Below are 21,748 nucleotides of genomic sequence, written 5' to 3' on the forward strand. Positions count from 1 at the left end.
GATGCACCGAGATCTGTCTCGAAGGTTCCGGCCACTCGTGTGTCTTTCCACAATGTTCCAGCCCGTGCTGGTAGCTGTTTGCGACGTTATCTTGATTGTTCTGTGCAGCCTTTAAATTGAGCGCTGATGAGTGTGACGAGAATTCTTTGGTCGACGATCGACCAACACGTTTGCTGCTATCGCCGCCGCCGAGTTGCTTAGTTCTTTTGCGGGCGCAAGTCAGCCCAATAAAGAGTTAATTTCCGTACCATCAAGCCTGTGCCTTCATTTGTGTCGTCGACCCTGGTCACCACCACGTGACATCTGGTGGAGGTGCTGCCCTTGATCCTCCAAGCGAAGACATCAGCCTTAATCCTGTCACCCTGGAAGACCAGCCTACAGGTCACCGAGCCAGCCGCCGACTCCAAGGCCTACAGCCCGAACACGGTCTGCTGGCTGACCCCGTTCGACTCCGGAAGGCATCAACTTTGGAAATGGCCCAGTCAACAGCACCAGTCGTCTTCGTGCAGCCCAGGGAGCCCCCCTTGTTCCAAGGACTGCCCAGAGAAGATGCTGGAGACTGGATGGACCTTTTCGACCGTGTGGCCGAATTCAACGGCTGGAACGACGCTGCGAAACTCATGCAGGTCTACTTTGCTCTTCAAGGACATGCCCGAGTTTGGTTCGAAAATCATGAGGCAGCTATGAAGGATTGGGAGATATTCAAGGAAGCGTTTTTGACTGCCTTTTCAAGCGTAGTCCGAAAGGAAAGTGCCCAGGCCCTCCTTCAGTCAAGACTTCAACTTCCTAACGAGCCTGTTCTGGCGTACGTTGAGGAGATGAAGCGTCTCTTTCGCCGCGCCGACCCTAACATGACTGAAGGTGGGAGAGTCAAATTTTTAATGCGAGGCTTAAAGAATCGCTTTTTGCAAGTCTTCTCCGAAATCCACCAAAAACCATCGCAGAATTTGAAACGGAGGCGTCTACTGTCGAGAAGACGTTGACCACCCGGATGCGCCACTACGAGCGACCACTTCAGCCGGACTGCTCAACCCACTACGCCAGTGCATCTGCAAGCGGAGAGAACCTTCGGGACCTCATCCGGGAGATCGTACGAGAGGATCTCCGCCGATTGATGCCATCATCGCAACAACCGCAGGTGGCGACGCTTGCGGACGTCGTCCGTGAAGAGATCCAGCAGGCGCTGGGCGTTCCTCAAGGGACGGCTGCGACTGTTCCAGCACAAGAGGTAACAGCGATGAACTACGGTGGTGCATTACGTCGCCCTGCGCCCCGCAGTGATGACTTTCCGAGCCCTCACTGCTACCGTCCTGTTCCTTAAAACCGCCCCTTGGCCCTCGCCCGCCAAGCCTACCAACAACCCCCAAGCCCCAGGAAGTGCGACGCCTGGAGGAAAGCGAACAACAGGCCATTATGCTTCCACTGCGGTGAGGCCGGCCACATTCTGCGCCACTGCCCGTACTGACAAATCGGTCTCCGCGGATTTGCAGTCGACGCTCCACGACCACGCCCAGGTGAACGACCGCAAGCAATCGGCAACTATCTGCGTAGCGGTGAGATTGCGCCACCAAGACGTCAGTTCAGGTCTCCATCGCCGTACAGGGCCCGCTTTGCGTCGCCAGGCCGTAAATACGATGAAAGAGTGCGCGGAAGGTCTCCAAGCCCGCGCAGGGGAAACTAAAGGCAGCAACCTTTGGAGGTGAGGTTGCTCAACGGCGAAAAGACGAAGATCCTCCGCCGCTGACGACCACTAACGACGACATCGACGACAACACGACCAGAGTGCAAGCCGACACCGCCGCCCAGCGAAGTAACAATGGTATGCCCCGGCCATGTCCTGAAGAAACGACGCAGCCGAGATCGGACACCAAGGCTCACGTGCAATGCGAGGACGCGAACAAGCGACCTTGAAGTTGATATCGACGGTCGCAGAGTCACTGCCCTTCTAGACACCGGAGATGACTATTCAGTCATCAGTGGACCGCTAGCCTCCCATCTCAGGAAAGTTAAAACCGCTTAGGATGGCCCGCTGATTCGCACCGCAGGTGGCAACCTGATTACTCCATCAGGACGATGTACTGCAAGAATAACCGTAAATGGGCGTACTTACCCCACCAGCTTTGTGGTCTTGCAGCCGTGTTCCCGCAACGTGATTTTAGGCATGGACTTCCTAAATTAAAATAGGGCTATCATCGACCTCCGATCCAAGCTCATCAAGCTCTCTGCAGACAAAGCCATACCTGCTACGACGACTTCGACGCAACACGTCGCTCTAAACGTCCTCAACGAAGAATTGACCGTGCCGCCCCGATCAAGCGTCGCAGTCAGCGTAGGTAGCGAGGACATCGAAACCGCTGAAGGCATCGTCGAAGGAAATATCCAATTGCTCTTGGAACGAGGTGTAGGCATCGCAAGAGGCATCGCGAAATTCCAGAGAGGACAAGCTCAGGTGCGGGTAACAAACTTCACTGAAGAATACCGGCATTTCAATAAGGGCACGACGATCGCTTTTCTCGACAAATTAGAGGACCTCAAAGATGTATTCACCCTCTACGACCAAACGCTGGAAGACGCACAGAACCTATTCCGTCAGCCCACATTTGACATCAACCCGGCATTGACCCACAGCAGGAAAGACCAGATTCTCAGTCTGCTTCGAAGCTACGGGGAGTGCTTCTCGTCATCATCGAAGGTACGACAAACACCACTGGCTAGCAACGCATAATAACGGACGAACACGCCCGACCTCTGCACCAAAGTCCTTATCGTGTATCGCCGCGAGAACGCCAGGCCGTTCGCGATCAAGTTGAGGAAATGCTGCGTGATGACGTAATCCATCCATCGAACAGCCCCTGGGCGGCACCAGTCGTTTTGGTGAAGAAGAAAGACAGCACACTTCACTTCTGCGTTGATTACCGCCGCTTGAATAACATAGCCAAGAAGGATGTCTACCCGCTTCCCCGCATCGACGACACCCTCGACCGGCTCTGCAATGCAAGGTACTTCTCATCGATGGACCTGAAAAGCGGATATTGGCAAACTGAGGTCGACGAAAGAGATCGCGAGAAGACCGCATTCATCACAGCGGATGGTCTGTTTGAGTTCAAGGTGATGCCATTTGGCGTCTGGTCCGCGCCAGCCACATTTCCATGAGTAATGGACACAGTCCTGGCAGGCTTGAAGTGGCAAATTTGTTTGGTATATTTGGACGAGGTTGTTGTCTTCTCGTCAAACTTTGAAGACCACCTAAAACGACTACAGACAGTGCTGGAAGCCATCAAGTCATCGGGACTAACGCTAAACGCAGAGAAGTGTCACTTCGCCTGCGAAGAACTCCGGTGCCTAGGTCACATCGTTAGCAAGGACGGTATTCGGCCAGACCCGGAGAAAACAGCTGCAATTGCACAATTCCCACCGCCTGCCGACAAGAAAGCTGTGCGCCGATTCCTTGGGCTGTGCGCTTATAATCGACGATTTCTCAGAAACGTTTCGCGGATCGCCGAACCGCTGACGCAGCTTACAAAGTCTGACATACCTTTTAAATGGGAAGCGCCGCAAGGAGAAGCCTTCGACGAACTTAAGCGCCGCCTGTAATGCCCCCCTGTACTTGGCCACTTTGATGAAAACGCCGAGACCGAAACTCACACCGACGCGAGCAGTGTGGGCCTAGGAGCCACTCTCGTCCAGAAGAGTGCCGGACAGGAGAAAGTAATCGCCTACGCTAGCAGGGCCCTCACAAAAGCCGAAGTCAATTACTCGACGACCGAGAAGGAGTGCCTTGCGATCATCTGGGCTACTTCTAAGTTTCGTCCATAGCTATACGGCCGACCATTCAAGGTTTTTAGCGACCATCATGCGCTCTGCTGGCTGGCTAATTTGAAAGATGCCTCCGGCCGCCTTGCCAGATGGAGCCTACGACTTCAAGAATTTGACTTGACTGTAGTCTATAAGTCGGGCCGGAAGCATTCCGACGCAGACTGCCTATCACGCGCTCCCGTCGACGCTCCCCCGAAGGACGATGACGACGACGCCTTTTTGGGACCGGTAAGCGCCAGCAGTTTCGCAGAACAACAGCGATCAGACCCTGAGCTGAAAGCGCTAGCCGATTACTTAGAAGGAAAGACCACTTCCCCTCCTGGTGTGTTCAGGCGACATTTATCATCGTTCGCGTTAAGCAATGGCCTCCTAGTGAAGAAGAACTTTGCAACCAACAAGACCGTGCAGCTTCTTGTAGTGCCTAAAAACCTCCGGCAATAAATTCTGCAGGCGTTGCACGATGAGCCCACAGCAGGCCATCTCGGATTTGCGCGCACGTTGCGTCTAATCCAGGAGAAGTATTACTGGCCGTGACTGCCTGCCGAAGTTGCCCACTACGTGAAGACGTGTCGTGAGTGCCAACGACGCAAGACGCCGCCGATCAGACCAGCAGGACTACTAAACCCGATTCCGCCCCCAATCCTGCCCTTTTCAACAAATTGGGATGGATCTCCTCGGCCCCTTTCCATCTACGTGTATGGGTAACCAGTGGATGATCGTGGCCATTGACTACCTTACCCGTTACGCCGAAGCAAGAGCACTACCAAATGGTACCGCGGCAGAAGTCGCCAAATTTTTTGTCGAACAAATTCTCTTGCGACATGGCGCCCCAGAAGTGCTCATCACGGACAGAAGAACGGCGTTTACGGCAGAGTTGACGCAAGCCATCCTGGAATACAGTCATACAAGCCATCGACGAACAACTGCGTACCATCCCCAGACCAATGGCCCTACGGAGCGCCTGAATAAAACTATCGCGGACATGATCGCCATGTACGTCGACGCTGAACACAAGACCTGGGACGCCATCTTGCCGTACGTGATCTTCGCGTATAACACGGCAGTCCAGGAGACGACCAGAGCGACCCCGTTTAAGCTTGTCTACGGCAGGTAGCCCACGATGACGCTCGACGCAATGCTGCCGCACGTAACCAGCGAAGACAACCTTGACGTCGCCCCCTACCTGCAGCGTGCAGAGGAAGCCCGACGACTCGCACGGCTGCGTATTAAAGACCAACAGCGCACCCACAGCCGACGATACAATTTACAACGACGCCACGCACAATACAATCCAGGAGACCAAGTGTGGGTTTGGACACCAATTCGCCGTCGCGGATTAAGTGAAAAGTTGTTGCGTCGATACTTTGGGCCGTACAAAATCGTTCGCCGCGTCGGACCACTGGACTATGAAGTCATTCCCGACGGAACGTCAGCATCACAACGGCGACGCGCACGCCCAGAAATTGTACATGTTGTACGACTGAAGCCATATTACGCGCGTTAAAGAATCTGTGGCGTTTAAACTTTGCAGTGCTTATGTTTAAGTTGCTTTGTTTTGGAACATCGATGCGGTGTTATTTTAAGGGGGGAGTAATGCCGCGAAACCTTCAAAACAGTAATTGTTGTTTTTTAACAGCCGCCGGCATACAGGCTTATCACTCTTATTCTGAACCGCGTATCAGTTCCGTAATCTTTGTTTGTTAATGCTCGATTTCGCGAGTCACACCTTTATCAGTTTTGTTGTAGCGCAAGATGCACCGAGATTTGTCTCGAAGGTTCCGGCCACTCGTTTGTCTTTCCACAATGTTCCAGCCCGTGCTGGTAGCTGTTTGCGACGTTATCTTGATTGTTCTGTGCAGCCTTTAAATTGAGCGTTGATGAGTGTGACGAGAATTCTTTGGTCGACGATCGACCAACACGTTTGCTGCTATCGCCGCCGCCGAGTTGCTTAGTTCTTTTGCGGGCGCCAGTCAGCCCAATAAAGAGTTAATTTCCGTACCATCAAGCCTGTGTCTTCATTTGTGTCGTCGACCCTGGTCACCAGCACCATGTGACAATATTTATATCATCTCGTTGAGAAATGGGGCAAATTCGGCGTATTAGCAGATGTCTTGGAAAGATAGCAGCGCAAAAGGGACAATGACTTAGACGAGGCGACAAGGATGGTGCAGAACTTCCAACACCTCTTATTGCGAATTATTCACATACACTCTGATTAATCTGGTGTCATTGTCAACGTATGCACAAATACGTAAGCTTTTTTAGAAAAGAGTGATAGAGGCAGAAATGACACATGCTTCCTCCAGATTCAGTTCTCATTGCACAATTTATTGTGTTGCACGTTCTTCATTCATTTTATTTAATATATGTGCTCTCAAGGTCACGGGAACAACCCTCACACGTCAGTTAGTGGGCGGACAGAAAACCATTAGAATCTTTTCCTTTTCCTTTATGTTTTACGTTCCTGGCGTATTTTATTAACCTGCAACTCGAGCATCTCCCAGTTTGACCAAAACATGTTTTTCGACAGCTTAAGGGAATTTGCTTGGCTGTGCCTTAAGACATTCAACGAAAGGCTACCTGAGCTTCTTGTCGCAGTTCTGCATAGCTTTGACAGCTTGTGAGGAGTACAATGCAATACAGTTCATTAAAACTTCCTGCTGGGCGAGTTGGTAGTTCATCTTGATGTAGGGTTTTTTTAGCGCGAACGAAGACAGACAAGAAAGGCGAGACGTACACACGTGTGTGTACGTCTCGCCTTTCTTGTCTTTGTTCGCGCTAAAAAATGCCTACATCAAAATGCAATAGAGGTTTTGCCGCTAGGCTACCTTTTTGGGGGTGGGCCCGGAGCTGTGCGTGAAACTGTGTATCTTAGCTACGTTTTGCCCACGCACAGCGCAGATAAAGCTGATGCATGTCGTTCCGTTGATATTGAACTTCATGTTCCATTTTTCGAAACAATTTGCCATGTTGTTTAATGAGAGGTTTAGCCTGAGTTGATCCTCCAGAGACCGAACATTTGTGTAAACAACAAAATTGTTGGCGAAAAGGCCTACTGTTAGGCTAGACTCCACGAACGATGGGATGTCGCTCATATACACAAAGAAGAGCAATGGGCCCAAGAAGGACCTCTGCGGAACTCCACAAGATACCTCAAGGCTGTGAGACTGAGCCTTTAAAACTGATGCGCATTGAAATCGGAGAAAAAGATATGATATCTACGCAGCTGTGTAACGATAAATGCCAATAAGTATGTTTTTTATCGAGTGACAGTAAGGGACGCGAGCTTAATTTGTAGAAGTGTACATATATAACGTCTATTTGAAGTGCCGAGTTAAGTGCTTTCCCAAAGTTATGAAAAATCTTCAAAGGTAGCGCTACTGTGTTACTGAAGCCATGCTCTGGCCTAAACCGCGTTATTCGGTTCTAAATACATGAAGATAGAGTTGGTAATAATAGGCTTCATTAATCTGCACCAGCAACTAGTTAGAGTGATTCGTTTGTTTGTGTCTACGTGCAACCTGCTACCTCCTTTTTGAACCGGGATTACTTTTTCTGCGAGCCACTATGAAGGCAGTGCAGCTAACTGAAGTGACGACGTAAAATGCCGTGTAAGAATTTCATTTTCATTTCATTTAATTTCATTTATTTTACCCTCTGGGCTTTCGCATTACAGAGGGGGAGAGAGTAGTAAAACAAAACAAAATCAAGTGCAAGAGGAAGCATGACACAATACGATACGGGCGCTAGCTGCGCAATATGTCACTTTAGAATCGCACTGAAAATGTTATTAGGACCGGATGTTTTTTCGTCTCAGTACTTAAGAGGAGGTTCAGTATGCCTGGCTCAGTTATGAACACATCGAACATGACTGAATAAAGGGTAAATCAAACTTCACTTTCACAGGAAGAAGTGCTTAAAGCGTCAGTTGTAGCGTGTGCATGATTTGTGACAGATCCAGCAATTTAACTTTGCGTATATGGTGTTTCTACTTTTGATAGCGCTGGAAAATGTGCGACTATTAGCGCAAACATTCTGTTAGCATAGTGAGTAAAATGTATCTCTTTATTTTGTCAATTTCACTTTCAGCGTAGCGGACAGGTGACCGATGGCAAACGGAATCTGTTTGTACTAAGAATTCTTAAAATTTTTTTTTCTAATGAAGGTTAGCGAGGGTGAATCAGGGTGTTTTTCAGTCTTTTATGTATTGTGGGAATTAAAGCCTCATTTGAATATTCATTGTTCCATTAAATGATTCCCTCAAACGGTTAACATCATAAGAATCTAGTGCGGTGAAATTATCAAAAGCAGTTTATAAGCAGCTTATGATGCTGTCATCATCTCATGTGCTGTAATCAACGTAAGTATGGTTTTTGTACAGGCTACTGTCGTTGCTACATAGAAAGTCATTAAATTATTTTCCGATTAGAAATAACATCCTTCCTTCTAATTTTAGGCATGCGGGTGTCCGAGACAAATGCCAGACCCAGGACTGACGCTGTTTCCTTCTGTTATCTGGGACGGTTAACTTGCTGCGTTAATGAAAAACGACAATTAGACTGATCAACAAGCCACAGTCTTCCTTTTATTAGTCCCAAGCATATGATTAGTCCCTGTTTATCTCTGCAAAATTTAAATCGCCGGTTAATATCAATTTAACTGTGGCATTTATCTTCGTGTGATGGAAACATGTAATTGCATCATGTATTCGAATGGAGCGTTAGGAGGCCTGCGCACATAACCTATCAGACCTGATGTGACGTACACATTAAGAGTGCACCAGACACTATCTTGGTCAGCTACGCCTTTTGTGTTTCTGTCCACATTTTTCGTCTTTACAAGTATGGCTTTGAAGTGAAATTTTCGCAGTAGAATTATAGAAAACATTTAGCCTATCGGCATTTTGTAGTACGTGTATCACAGAGTTCTAAATGCAGGCTTACCAACAGTGTTTATTTTTACTATGAAAAGCATGTCCTCCTCTCAGTTTCATCTGCCACAGTCGAAACCAGCGCTCAACTGGACCACGGTCCCTGACCGTATGCGGCCGGAGAGAGGTAGGCAGGAACGGGAGCAGACGCGGACTTGGCCACAACCGGAGCCTGAACTGGTCTCGCGTTGAAAGTGGCGTCGGCGCTGTAGCCGGGTGCTGTGCCCGGCTCGTTGGTGTCAATAGTGGCGCGGAAGCCGTTGGCGTCAGCAACGTAATTGACTCGTCGGAAGATGCCGTAGGCGTCCCTGTAGCCGTAGGACCCTGTTTTCACGTTGCTGGCGTCGCCCCTCTCCTTGTGGTAGGACTGAGTACCGTACTCGTCGACATTGTCGTAGCCGAAGTTGTACGGCTGCGGCGGCTGCAGATTACATTCGATAAATGAAAATTTGCTGTGTGTACATAATAGAGTGTTTTCAACGCTGCCAAAGCTCGCACAGAAGAATACCAAAAACGTTTAGCTTCTAGTAAAAGGTTCTGACTTCTTCACGAGGAGTTCAGAATTGTGCGAGCTATACAAAGCCAAAAACTGTACACCTATGCGGGGAATTTAGTGTCAACCAGTTTACAGGCAGCGGCAGAGCAAAGAAAGAAACGAAGCGAAATTTTAAAAAGTTGAGCAAATTGAGAAGCCCGTGCGTCCTAGAGGGGTTTTTCATTTAGTTATGATTTGAAGTGTTGCTATTCATTGATTATTTGTGAAGGCGAAAATGAATATCACCTAAACAGGAATGACTCATTTTGTAAATTACACCGCGACTGAGATTGGGCAGAAACATTAATAACCATCAAATGGTTAGGCACTTCCTTTAAGAAAACTGGAACTGGGCGAAAGTTACCCGTAAATAATTGCGAATATTGATGAACGTTTTAATTTTGGTGCTTCGAAGTACACTGAAGAAGATCCATCCTTTAAGTTTATAATCTCGGGCACACATTCACTGAACCTCAAGATCTGAACCGGCAGCTTGGTGTCCGGACTCGACTTACGTAAAATGGCTCCACCGAAGAGACGCCTGGGGTCGCCGCTGCAGCCACGAGAGGGCCCCTGTATCCTCCGTAGAAGTTGCCTTGAGGACCGTACGGTCCCTCAGCCAAGGTGAGGGAAAACATAGAAGCGAGCAGGACCTGATTCATAGAAAACGCATAAACAATTGCATTGTGCTAAGTGAAGCTGTTTTTTTTTAAATCCGCGTAAGATACCCCGCTGTTAAGAGTATTTCGTTTTTTATCTTTGTTTTTGTGCCCTTAAGGCGCTATATTTTTTTTAAAAGGGTGCATAAGAATTTTGTGTCAGTAGGGAAACTTCTGCCTGTTTGTATCTCCCTAAACGCAACTCTTATTTTTTTGCTAAAAATATATATGTAAGCATCCTACAACAAGCAGATGATTATTAGAGTGAAGGAACATGAAAAGAAAGAGCTTTGAGTTTGACCCTGTGAGTTAAGCTGTGCATAGCCAAATTGATCTTCACTGTAAGCAAGGGGGAAATAAAAATTATTACGCTTATTGACACTGCTGAATAATTCGAAAGCATGTGTGATCAATTGAAGCTAAAGTACCCACCTTAGCAATCATTATGTCTTTATGTAGCTACCGCAAACTAATCTTTGTACAGTCTAGGAAAATTTGCTTGTGCGCAGGCAGAGACAAGCAGTGCTAGATCAGTGCGAGTCTTGGCAGACATGTCGCGATTTTTATATGGTGTAAGGAAGGGCCTGCCGCAGAGTATTCTCCTCCGCGCCCTCCTTCCGGCTTCTTGCGTCGAGGCAGGAGAAGGAAAGCACCAGAACGCTTGTCTTCTTTTTTCTTTTCTTTTTTTGTTCTTGCGACTGGGTGACAAACGTGCGGTGCTATCTCGGAGACGTCCACTTCCTGTGTTCACTCTTCTGCTTACACATTTCTCGTTTTGTGCTTGCAGGCGTTGATAATTTAATTTGCACGCACGCGTGAGCGCTGTCTCAGAAGCGTGTTGCGTGGTTTTGGTTGTTTTGTCGTGAAAGTGCCACCCAATGAAAACGCACCAGCGCCAGTCACGGTGCTTAGTGCGCGTGAAAGTAGAGAGCCGCAGCCTAGAGCCGAAGAAACAGCCACGCCAAGGGGATGGGGTGTATCCTAGCCTTTTCCCTGCTTTACACTCCTGGTTTCGGCGTAGAATGTTGGCAGCTGTCATGTGCGCGGATGCTGCGTGAATGTGTTAGAGCTAGACCGTATGGGCTACCATCCAAGTCCGGCAGAGCCGAGTGTATGCTGTGCTTTGAACATTGCAGTGCTGAGGACCAGTGTTGACAACGTTTCGACGCAACGTCGCAAGATACGAAGAGTGGCAGTTTCAACAAGTGCACTTCGGATACCCGTGTAAGATACCCGAGACGAAAGCCGTGCTATGCTGTGGAAGAGAGCATCCTTTTCAGTTTCCTCTCCAAACTTACCCTTGCACGTGGAGAAGGAAGTCATCGGAGAAAAGGAAAATGTGTGGTATCGCTCTTCTTCATCGGACCCACGTACAACAGAATACGTGTGCCAGGAAAAGATACCCGAGAAGGAACCAGCTGCTTCCAAACGACCGCCTGGGCTCCCATTTGTTCAAAACGTCGTAAATCGGTTCATTAGGCTCAAAGGGCGCCGAAGGTCCGTCAAGGTGAGCGCTTCTGCCACAAAGCACGCATCTGAACCCGCCAAAGCTGCTACGCTGCACACAACAACCAAGCACCAGACCCCGAGCCGCTATAAGAAGCGGATGACTGCGCACGTGTACCAGCGTCACTTCTCGAGCGGAGCAGGTGTCCGATCTGCGGTCACCGATCGGGCCAGCTGTCTCAAGAGAGATGACACCTACGCCACCAAAATCGAGTGGGAACTTGAAGAGGTTGTCATGGAACGGGACTACTGGAAGCGCAAAGCTCACGCGGCTGTTTGCGCGGTGAGTAAGCTGGAGGAAGCTTTCCACGAAATGTGTGCAGCTCTGCAGGAGATGCAGACGGACCTCCGATGCCTCGGATGTCCTTCTCTCGCCTTTGGTCCTCTGGCGGCAATACCAGTGAGCTGCCCGTGCTCGAAAGGGGTTCCGAGTGGCAGCTGCCCTGATTGTACTGGTTTTAAGATGGCCAGCCAAATTAAGCCGTCTGCTGTCGAGCAGCAGCTCCTGAAGAATTTTTTCAGTTCCCACAGCACTGCTCAAGACTGGTACTTCGGAGGCGGCGACAACGAGTACGAAGACCCCCGCTGTGGACTTTACGGCTAGGGCTATCCGTCAATAGAAACTCAGTTAGTCTGTCAAGCCAGGCTCTGCCGCACGAGGAAACAGAATGTAATCAAGACAGGTCTCCGAAGCACGCAAATAGCTGTGCTTTCCCCAGTATGCATATTTTGCCAAGATACCGCTCAATCCACGGAAATATGCCGGCATTTTGCCAGTTATTATTTTTTTGTGTGAAATGTTAAGCGATAGATTTGTTTATGCGCCTTACTAACCCAACCAATTTTTACTATTTTACTTATAGTAATATGTGAAACTTTAGTACCAAGTACCAGATAGGCGTTATTCTGAACGACGTTTTCTCTTGTGTCAGCATTAGCCTTCCGGGTTCCCAACTTAGATGTCGTGCTACGGATACAGCGTTAAATATTAGCAGATTGCGTTTCGCCAGAATTTCTCAGGATTTGCACTACCTTGTATACTAGCCTATCAGAGGTAGTGAGGCTCACACGAGCAATAATAATAATAATAGCAATACACACATATTATGCGGTCTGTGCACTGAGTTACGGGTCACCTCTTTTATTCAAATCTTTTATTCAACTTAATTAAACGACGACTAAGTCATGGTGGCGCTATGGCACTCTTTCCTAATTCTGCACTTTTTCTTGTAAGACTTGAATTCATATTTCTATACAACTAGGCAGCGGCGCAGAACATTTTCTTGTTAGCTAATATATTTACGAATGCGAGAAAAGAATAAGCACTCCTGATTATTTTTCATGTTTACACCCTAAGGATGATGCTAGAACAATTCTTTCTCGGGAATATATACAAAACGCGTTAAAAGAAAGAGAAACGCCCGGTGTGTTTGGAGTAGGGATTGCTAACTGGTGTAGCAGCGATACAATGCCCGACCTCCATGAGCTAAAATGCCATTAAAATTCGGCTTCTTGACAGCAACTCCGTATTTTATTAAATGTGCATGAATTGAATCAAATACGCATACATAAGTAGTTTACTTACTCTTGTATGCGCAAAGGTTAAATGTATCCAAAGGTCTCCACTACCACGAGACAAGGAGTTTTCGCTCCAGCGCCTCCGACTGCTGCGTGCCCAATGAAACACAATTTGGATGCCCAGCCCCATTACTGAAGACATATGGTTAAATGTTCTCGTGCTCATTGAAGACTAGTGTGTGTATTATTATGCCAAATAAACTTGTTTCTTCTTTTAATGACCTCGGATTTCTGTCATACCGTTCTTTAAAATGGCATATTCTCTATGAATTGCGAAGGCTGCTTTAAACGACTTTTGACTTGCACTTCTAATATATTTGCCGTGTAGAAAACACGCAAACGGATACGTCTGCTTTGTGGCACTGGTCTGAATATTTGGCTGGACTCTCATGTGAACTTCTTGGGTGTAAAAAGAGATGGGCGATGCTCTTTTATCGCTTTAAAGATTGCCATTTCAGTATAATGATACAAAGTACTGACCACGTATTGAATATCTGCTAGTTACATTTATCATGCAGGCAAATCAATCTCCTTATTAGGGCAGCAACACTACTACCCGCACCTTTCCAGAAATCATATATCTGATGTCGACTGCACCTTTTGATTTTTGCTAGCGCGGACAGGGGTTGCTGCGGTATGAAGGAGCCAATAGACCGATGCCATCGGCCGGTTTCAAGACGCTACCGCTGGCGCGGCGCATGCATGGTACACGTACTCATCGGGCCGCTTCAGCCTCCCGGAGTGCCTGCGGGCCACGTTTCCAAACGATTTTGTTGCGAAAGCAACCCTACGCCAGCCAGCTCGGCTCGTCGCGTATGCTCGTATGCCGTAGTCACAAACGGCAGGCCCTACGAAACCATGGCAGGAGCTGCCAACTTGGGTCTCTCGTCTAACATGGGACGGTTATGTCAGAATCAGCCTGTCAGGACCCTAGTATTCACGTTACCCCTATAGCCACTAAGGCACGGTCATGCGGCTTGGTTAAAGGGGAGTTTCCATGTGGGCTGGTAGCCTACGCTATCCTGTCGTACCCTTAAAGTCGGAGCTAAAGTGTCCCCCATATTTAGATGCAATAAACGCCTTTAGCACTACCAACTAAAACGCCGGTATGATGCGTTCAGCGGAACGCTGGTTCAACGAAACGCGGTCTAAAAGATGGCGCCGCTGTCGACGCCACTGCCTTCGCTGTGTAAAACTGGGTGGGATGGGGCTCGTAGTAACCTGGTGTATATATCTCCACAGGCCAGCGTTGAAACTTCGTTGAACGTTCTGGCTACCGAAATGCCTAGCCGAACTGAAAAGGAGTTGGTTGTCGTGACGGGGGACTATAATAAAGAAAAGAACGCCGCCTTCGTTCAAGCTGCAGAGGAGCGGTTTCTACTCGAGTTGATTCCAGCACCAACCACAAACCACCACACACTGGGGAAGCTGTTTATACACAGAGCCTTGACAGATACAGAGCACGTCGTCTGCAGAGTGGAGACCAAGTCCCAATACTTCACTGATCATCGCAGCGTCAGCATTGGTATAAAGAAAAAAAAGCCAATCGTTACCGGAACAGCTTGTCTTGTCAATACAATAGAGCTAAACTAAACGCTCAAAGCTACAACCACAAGCGTAAGCATGCAGCCATTGCTTTCGCAATTCAACTAGGGTTAACCTAAGCTGAATCACATACAACGTTTAAATCGTTTGTACGCCATATAATTTTATCAAAAGGGACCTATAATGTACCTGGATGCTATAAAATAGCACAAAGGACAAATAGCTCAAGATTTTTGGATTAGGACGTAGCTTATATAGCTCCTTTTGCGCGTCGTCGTCGTAGTAGTGGTTCTCAGCAGCGCGTGTCGGCAACAATTGTGGCCTGCGTAAAAAAAAAAAAAAAAAAAAAAACGCCTCATAGTAACTTATGATTCCAGTGATTGATGTGTGAGGTGTATGGCGATGGAAAGAAATCATTGTAATAATTGACTAATTAATAAAATCAAATCATTAGAAAAGGGGGTTCAAAGGAGTTAGAACGCTTAGGATGACTTTGCACTGTTTGATGATTCTAATTACGAATATTTTGAGTCGGTAATTATCAATTTGTAGGACGCTGGTTTGTTAGAGGTACCGGAACTCGACCTAGGAGCACGGCAGAAACAGTCCGCGTACAAGCAGGTCAAGCGCACACACCGATAGCAATGTCACTGGATACAGCGCGCGGAAGCTTCTTCTCCTTCAAACGCACATCTTCATCTTTACAAACTATTTAATTGCAACTTTTAAAGAAATGAAAATGGGGAAAAATGGGTTTCCAATGTGTCAAGTGCTCAGAATGAAAAGACAATGCTTGATATGTAATTTATAAATTTAGATTATGCAATTCATCGTTTGAACACCTTTGAATCCCCTTTTTCCAGTTTTTTTTTTTCAAATAGTTCAGCTGTTTAATCCGTCAATTACATGCTATAAGCGTTCTTAATTAGCAACGTAAAGCATTGCCTTTTAATTCAATCTTTTGGACACCTTTGAATCTCTATTCCAATTTTTCATTTTCCATCATTGCAATTAATGTATTTATAGATTACAAGCTCTACATTTTCGTAGTTTATAGAGTCTAGCTTTGGCTTTTCATTCTGAGCGTTTTGAGTTCTTTATTATGTGTGATATATATCTTCGGTAAATAATTAATTACAATGATTTCTTTAACTCATCATTGCCTGTCCCACATGAGTCAATGATAAATCACTGAAAAAATTCTAGAGAGCACTTTGAACCACTAAAGTGAAATAAGGCGAAAGCGATTATAGCACGGTAAATCGTAGCTCTCCACTACGGCACCTCTATCTCCCTCTCCTCTTTCCCTCCCACCTTCTTCCCTTGCTACATGGCGTGGTGCATATGTCCGTGGAGAGTTCTGACAGATAAGAGGTGCGCTATACACCATGTCAGTGAGAACATCATGGAATCGTAGCGCTGGAAGACGAGGCCAAAGGGACGACACACACACACACACACACACACACACACACACACACACACACACACACACACACACACACACACACACACACACACACACACACACACACACACACACACACACACACACACACACACACACACACACACACACACACACACACACACACACACACACACACACACACACACACACACACACACACACACACACACACACACACACACACACACACACACACACACACACACACACACACACACACACACACACACACACACACACACACACACACACACACACACACACACACACACACACACACACACACACACACACACACACACACACACACACACACACACACACACACACACACACACACACACACACACACACACACACACACACACACACACACACACACACACACACACACACACACACACACACACACACACACACACACACACACACACACACACACACACACACACACACACACACACACACACACACACACACACACACACACACACACACACACACACACACACACACACACACACACACACACACACACACACACACACACACACACACACACACACACACACACACACACACACACACACACACACACACACACACACACACACACACACACACACACACACACACACACACACACACACGCACAGACACGCACACGCGCGCACACACACAGTGAATTTTAAACTTTTTCAGCGAGAGCAGTTGTGTCTCGTCTCTTTTGTCCTCGTCTGGCACCTCGGCGATTCCATGATGTTCGACAAGTGCCAACTAGCCAAGCAACACTTCCCGTCAGTGAGCTCTCACACCTCAGGTGACCACAGAGGTTGCTCGCTGCAGCTGCTGTGATAGAGGTAGAAAGAAATCTCTCCGCATTTGCATCTATGTGCATTTGAACACTTTCTACAGTTAAATCTGAAGGCTTACCCGGACCGTCAAAGTCGTCTACCGCAAGACTATTGTCGTGAGAAAATACGGAACTTGAGAACAATGGGAAAGGCAGCAGCGGAAGAAAGAATCAACAGAAACTGATGTCGTGGCTAAGAGAAAGACTTGGAAGCACAGAGTTTATAATTATCTTAAAATCTAGCAATAATGTACTTTTGAGATGAGATCTTAGGGAAATACCTCAAAATTATAGGCCTACATGCTGCGTGAGTAGCGGCGAGCTTAAATATAAAATAAAACATGTGCAGAGGATTCAAAGATTAAAATGAGAATTCGAAGCAATGTGTAGAGTCACTAGTAAAACGCATTTTTCGTTTTTGGTCCATTGTACATAAGGCAAAGAAGGGCACCTGGCCCGCATTGGCCACCGGGAAGCGGCGCTCGCAGGAAAAAAATTAGCTTTCGTAATTAACTTATCATTGTTGGCCATGAAACGGGGATTTACCCATAAAAATAATTAGACTTTCTCTGAGGGAATCATCGAAGAAATGCTGTGGAAGTTTTCATTCAAGCCTAAATCTCGCGTAAGCATATATTAAAATGAAAAATGTAAGGCCGAAATCATTTACCCTCTGCACAGAAGAGAGCATCATGGCGCAGGTAGTAATTCCGAAGGATAATACATGGTTTAGGGTCAACCATGCTCAAGTTAGATGCTAAACATTTTTTTCCGCGTCATTTCTGTGATGGACCAAGTGCTTCTTAAGAACGTCAAATAGACGGCGAAGGAAGCTTTAGTTAACACTAGGGGACTGTATAATGTTAGCGTCTCAATGACGTTTTCTTCTCCTAACAGAAAATAAAACAGCGACTTTGAAATCAGTTTCAGTTTTTAAAAAATAACGTGTCCTCAGCAAAATAGTGAAATAGTTCAATGCGTGGAGGCGAGCGCTTTCTTCTTGGAACTGTTATCTTCTATGCGATGTCTGTAGGTAAGCAATATATCTATCTTGTTTTCTGATGCTATTTTATTTTGAAGCGAAAGCTTCGCTAAACCTCACCAGACCAAGGTCAGCAACGGCTCGTGTTTCACCTAAAATGATCCAAAGGACAAAATTTGGCTATAAAAAAAGGTCACGCGCAACGCATATGGTGCGGCGTCGTATGCGGTGTCGTAATACGTGACATCATGAACGGAGCTTATTGGGCGCGATCGCCACCACTAGAACGAGCGCCGCTAGAGTCGACCTAGGGGCGCATGTGGAATTACGTGATTCCGCTTATTGCTGATGAAGCAGACGTTCGATTAAATTTGTGCGTTTAAAAAGCTTTTAGTCGCGTTTATTTCTGTAGTTTTGGTTGATAACGAGTGCCAGCCCTACACTTTTTGATCTTGCATCGTTACTGAGATTGCTGAAAGTTATTGAAGTGTTGCCACGATATGTTACTGATCTGCACCCGAACGTACACGACGGAACTCGCCGCAAGCTCCAGTGCCACTCAAACAATGAGCTCACGGAATCGTCCTTATTCAAAATTTGAATGTACGAAGAAGCGAGTGATCATTCTCATGTGTGCAGCAGACATTTCAGTGAGCAAGATTTCGTTCATGCATCAGTTGGCGCTGAACAGTGGCGAATAGCGGCAGAAGGAACGGCACGCGCGTGTTAATCTGCGCATATCACTTTTGTTGCTAACGAATACCTGTTGTTGGCAGAATGGAAAAAATGCTGGATTCTTCACGAAGCAATATGCTCCCAGAATAAGAAAGGATCGTACATATGCCACAAGGTCTCATTCTTCTGAATGAAGGCGTTGACACGAAAGTTTCACTGAAGTGAACTAAAAACGTCTACCACCATGAGCTCCGTACGCATGATTAGTTACTTCAAGCTGCATCAGCAGTGTCGGAGCAATTTCAAATGATAGAGTACGTGGAAAAAAAAAAGAAAGAGATAGTATATTGCAAGTGGTGATGTACTGCGGTATGCATATCCCGAATCAAGAGTGCCAATTACAGCAGTCATTGTGCAAGAATGCACTGCGTGTCATGCATTCTTCACAATTGCTATAAAAACAATCCACAGTTCAACTGCGCTCAGCATCTTTCAGACACCTTAAAGCTCTGCTGCTCATGCAGAGGAATCTTATTACCTTGATGCAATGACGACATGCCTCTAACTGGTTGTGGGGCAGCATCAGTTGTTTTTTTTTTTTTTCATATCAGCGACAGCAATGCTGCTGCTGGTGCCCGTCGTCGTCGAGGTAGAGTTAAAACACGCCATTTTAAACGACCCCCTGATTCGGTGCTTTTTTTCAAAATGAGTGGGACTAATACGCTCAATTAAACTCATCAAACCCAAATAGAGGTGTATGGTAAATAAATAAATTAACATAGTACTAACGCAAAACTAAACTTCCTAGGAAAGCAGCAGTTAAGAACGGGTTACCCCACTTACTACGGCATGCGGCCCTGCCAAAAGGTGGCGCCACGATATGTGCTCGCGCCCAATATACGGCCTCTGCATCGTCGCAGACAAAACTACAGCAAGGACCATATTGACACGTCAAAGAAAAAAATCTTTTTCTGCCAGAAACCGAACAACGATTCTCCGATCGCCAGCCGAGAGCGCGAACTCTGCTACACGCTGGGTTCGTGAGAAACGCATCGTATTTATTGCCTAGCGCACAGTAAATATTAGCGATGAAAACAACGATGTTGTTAGTGATGATAGTAGCGATGATAATGGCACTGCAGTTAGTAAAACGATAATGACGGCACCAGCAATGATAATGACGGTACATTTATTTGATAATGATTACAGTAGCGATGATGATGATGATGAGTAACGTGACGCGTAACCAAGTCTAACGAGCCTCTCGCTTTTTCTGGCTGAGCAGGGTCAAATCACAGCAATTGTTTCATATTTATTTACATCATCATCATCATCGTCATCTTCAGCCTGACCATACCCACAGCAGGCTGAAGGCCTTTCCCATATTCATCCAATTAACCCGGTCCTGTGCTAGCTGCATCCACCTTACCCCTGCGAACTTCTCAACTTCATCCTCCCATAAACTTTCTACCGCCCCCTGCTACGCTTTCTTTCCCTTGGAATCCAGTTTGTTGCCCTAAGCCACCATTGGTGATCCTCTCTTCGCACTATATGTCCTGCCCCGCCGGGGGGGCACAGATGTTACGGCGCTCGACTACTGTGCCCAAGGAAGCGGGATCGAATCCCGGCCTCGGCGGGTGCGTTTAGATAGAGGTGAAACGGAGTGGCGTCCGTGTGCTGTGCGATGTTAGCGCACGTTAAAGAACCCCAGGTAGTCAAAATTTCCTGAGTCCTCCACTACGGCGTCTCTCATAGCCTGAGTCGCTTTAGGACGTTATACCCCACAAACAAACAAACAAACTATATGTCCTGCCCATTCCCATTTCTTCTTCTTGATTTCAACTAGAGTATCAGTAACTTAAAGTATTTTTCTAACCCACTCTGCAGGCTTCCTATCTCTTAATATTACCTCTACCATTATTCGTTCCATAGCCCCCTCAACTTAAGGAGAACCCTCTTCGTTAGCCACCACATTTCAGCCCCATACGGGAGTACACGTGAGATGGAACTGTTGTATACTTTCCTCTTGAGCGATGCCGGTAAGCTGCTAGTCATAATATTCAAGTGCTTTCCAAATGCTCTCCATCCAAGTCGTCTTTTCCTTATTATTTCCATTTCAAGGTGCAGATATGCAGTTACTACCTGTCCTAAGTAGGCAGCTTTGCCTACTACTTCCAGGGCTTCGCTGCCTAACGTAAACTGATGTTTCTTCCCTAGGCTGTTGAACATTACCTTAGTCTTTTGTATATTGATTTTCAAGCCTACCTTTCTACTTTTCCTGTCTAGGTAAACAATTATTCGTTGCAGTTAATCCCCTAAGTAACTTAGCAAGGGAGTTACTTAGCCAGAGGGCTCGGCAGCGCAGCCACGATGCGCAAGTTTCAACCACCCCTGCTGCATTTTGTGCAGTTAACGAATAGGCACTTCCTTTTCGCGCCGCTTACTTCTTACGCCGCTTTGGTAGTGCTGCCGATCCCAGGCTTTTGTGTTCTGTTGTTTATGACTATGCCTGTTTATGCTTGAACGTGCTCGAGTTATCTGGTGACGTTGGCGAAACCCAGGTCCGAACACCCGTTCAACTGATACTCGGGTGTCTTCTGACATACTGCCACCCTTGGTGAAATTCGAAATGGACAGGTATCTTTGCTAAGTGAAGTTAAATCAATACATGAAAAACTAACACAAAATGAAAAGAACCAAGCGCAAAATAAAAAGCACTCTAAGAAATAAAGGAACGCCTCAGTAAAATAGAAACCGATGCGCCGCTCTACTCGATATGAAAGCAGCTATTGAGAAATTACAGACGCTCACCGAACGGAATGCTAGCATCATATATGCGTATCTCAAAGAATTGACGACAGGGAGGACATAGCACGCCGCAAGCAACCTTTTGTTTTTCGGTCACGACGAGACTGTGAATGAAATGTGGGCACAGGCTGAGGACATTATTCTTCAGCCCTCCATTACGGAACTAGGAATCGACTTGCAGCCCAGAGATATAGAGCGCACACACACATTAGGCACCTCCCAACCAAACAAAAAAGACCTATCATTGTGAAATTCACGTCATTCAAAGATCGGGAGCACGTGCTGTCGTGGCGCAGAAAATTAAAGGGAACTAACTTCAACCTTTTTAAGTACTTCACCAACACTAGGCTCGCACGTAAACGACTCATTGAATTCGGTAAAGCTCAACCC

At 46.9% G+C, this 21,748-nt stretch overlaps 1 pseudogene; it reads right to left on the bottom strand.

The window, feature by feature from the left end:
* Nucleotides 1–8,831: 8,831 nt before the first annotated feature.
* On the bottom strand, nt 8,832–10,384 carry LOC146200900 (cuticle protein 10.9 pseudogene; annotated as a pseudogene).
* Between the last annotated feature and the right edge of the window lie 11,364 nt (nt 10,385–21,748).

The sequence above is a fragment of the Amblyomma maculatum genome, chromosome 2, assembly GCF_055883805.1.
Source record: "Amblyomma maculatum isolate TAMU_Amacu chromosome 2, ASM5588380v1, whole genome shotgun sequence".
Classification (NCBI taxonomy): Eukaryota; Metazoa; Arthropoda; class Arachnida; order Ixodida; family Ixodidae; genus Amblyomma; species Amblyomma maculatum.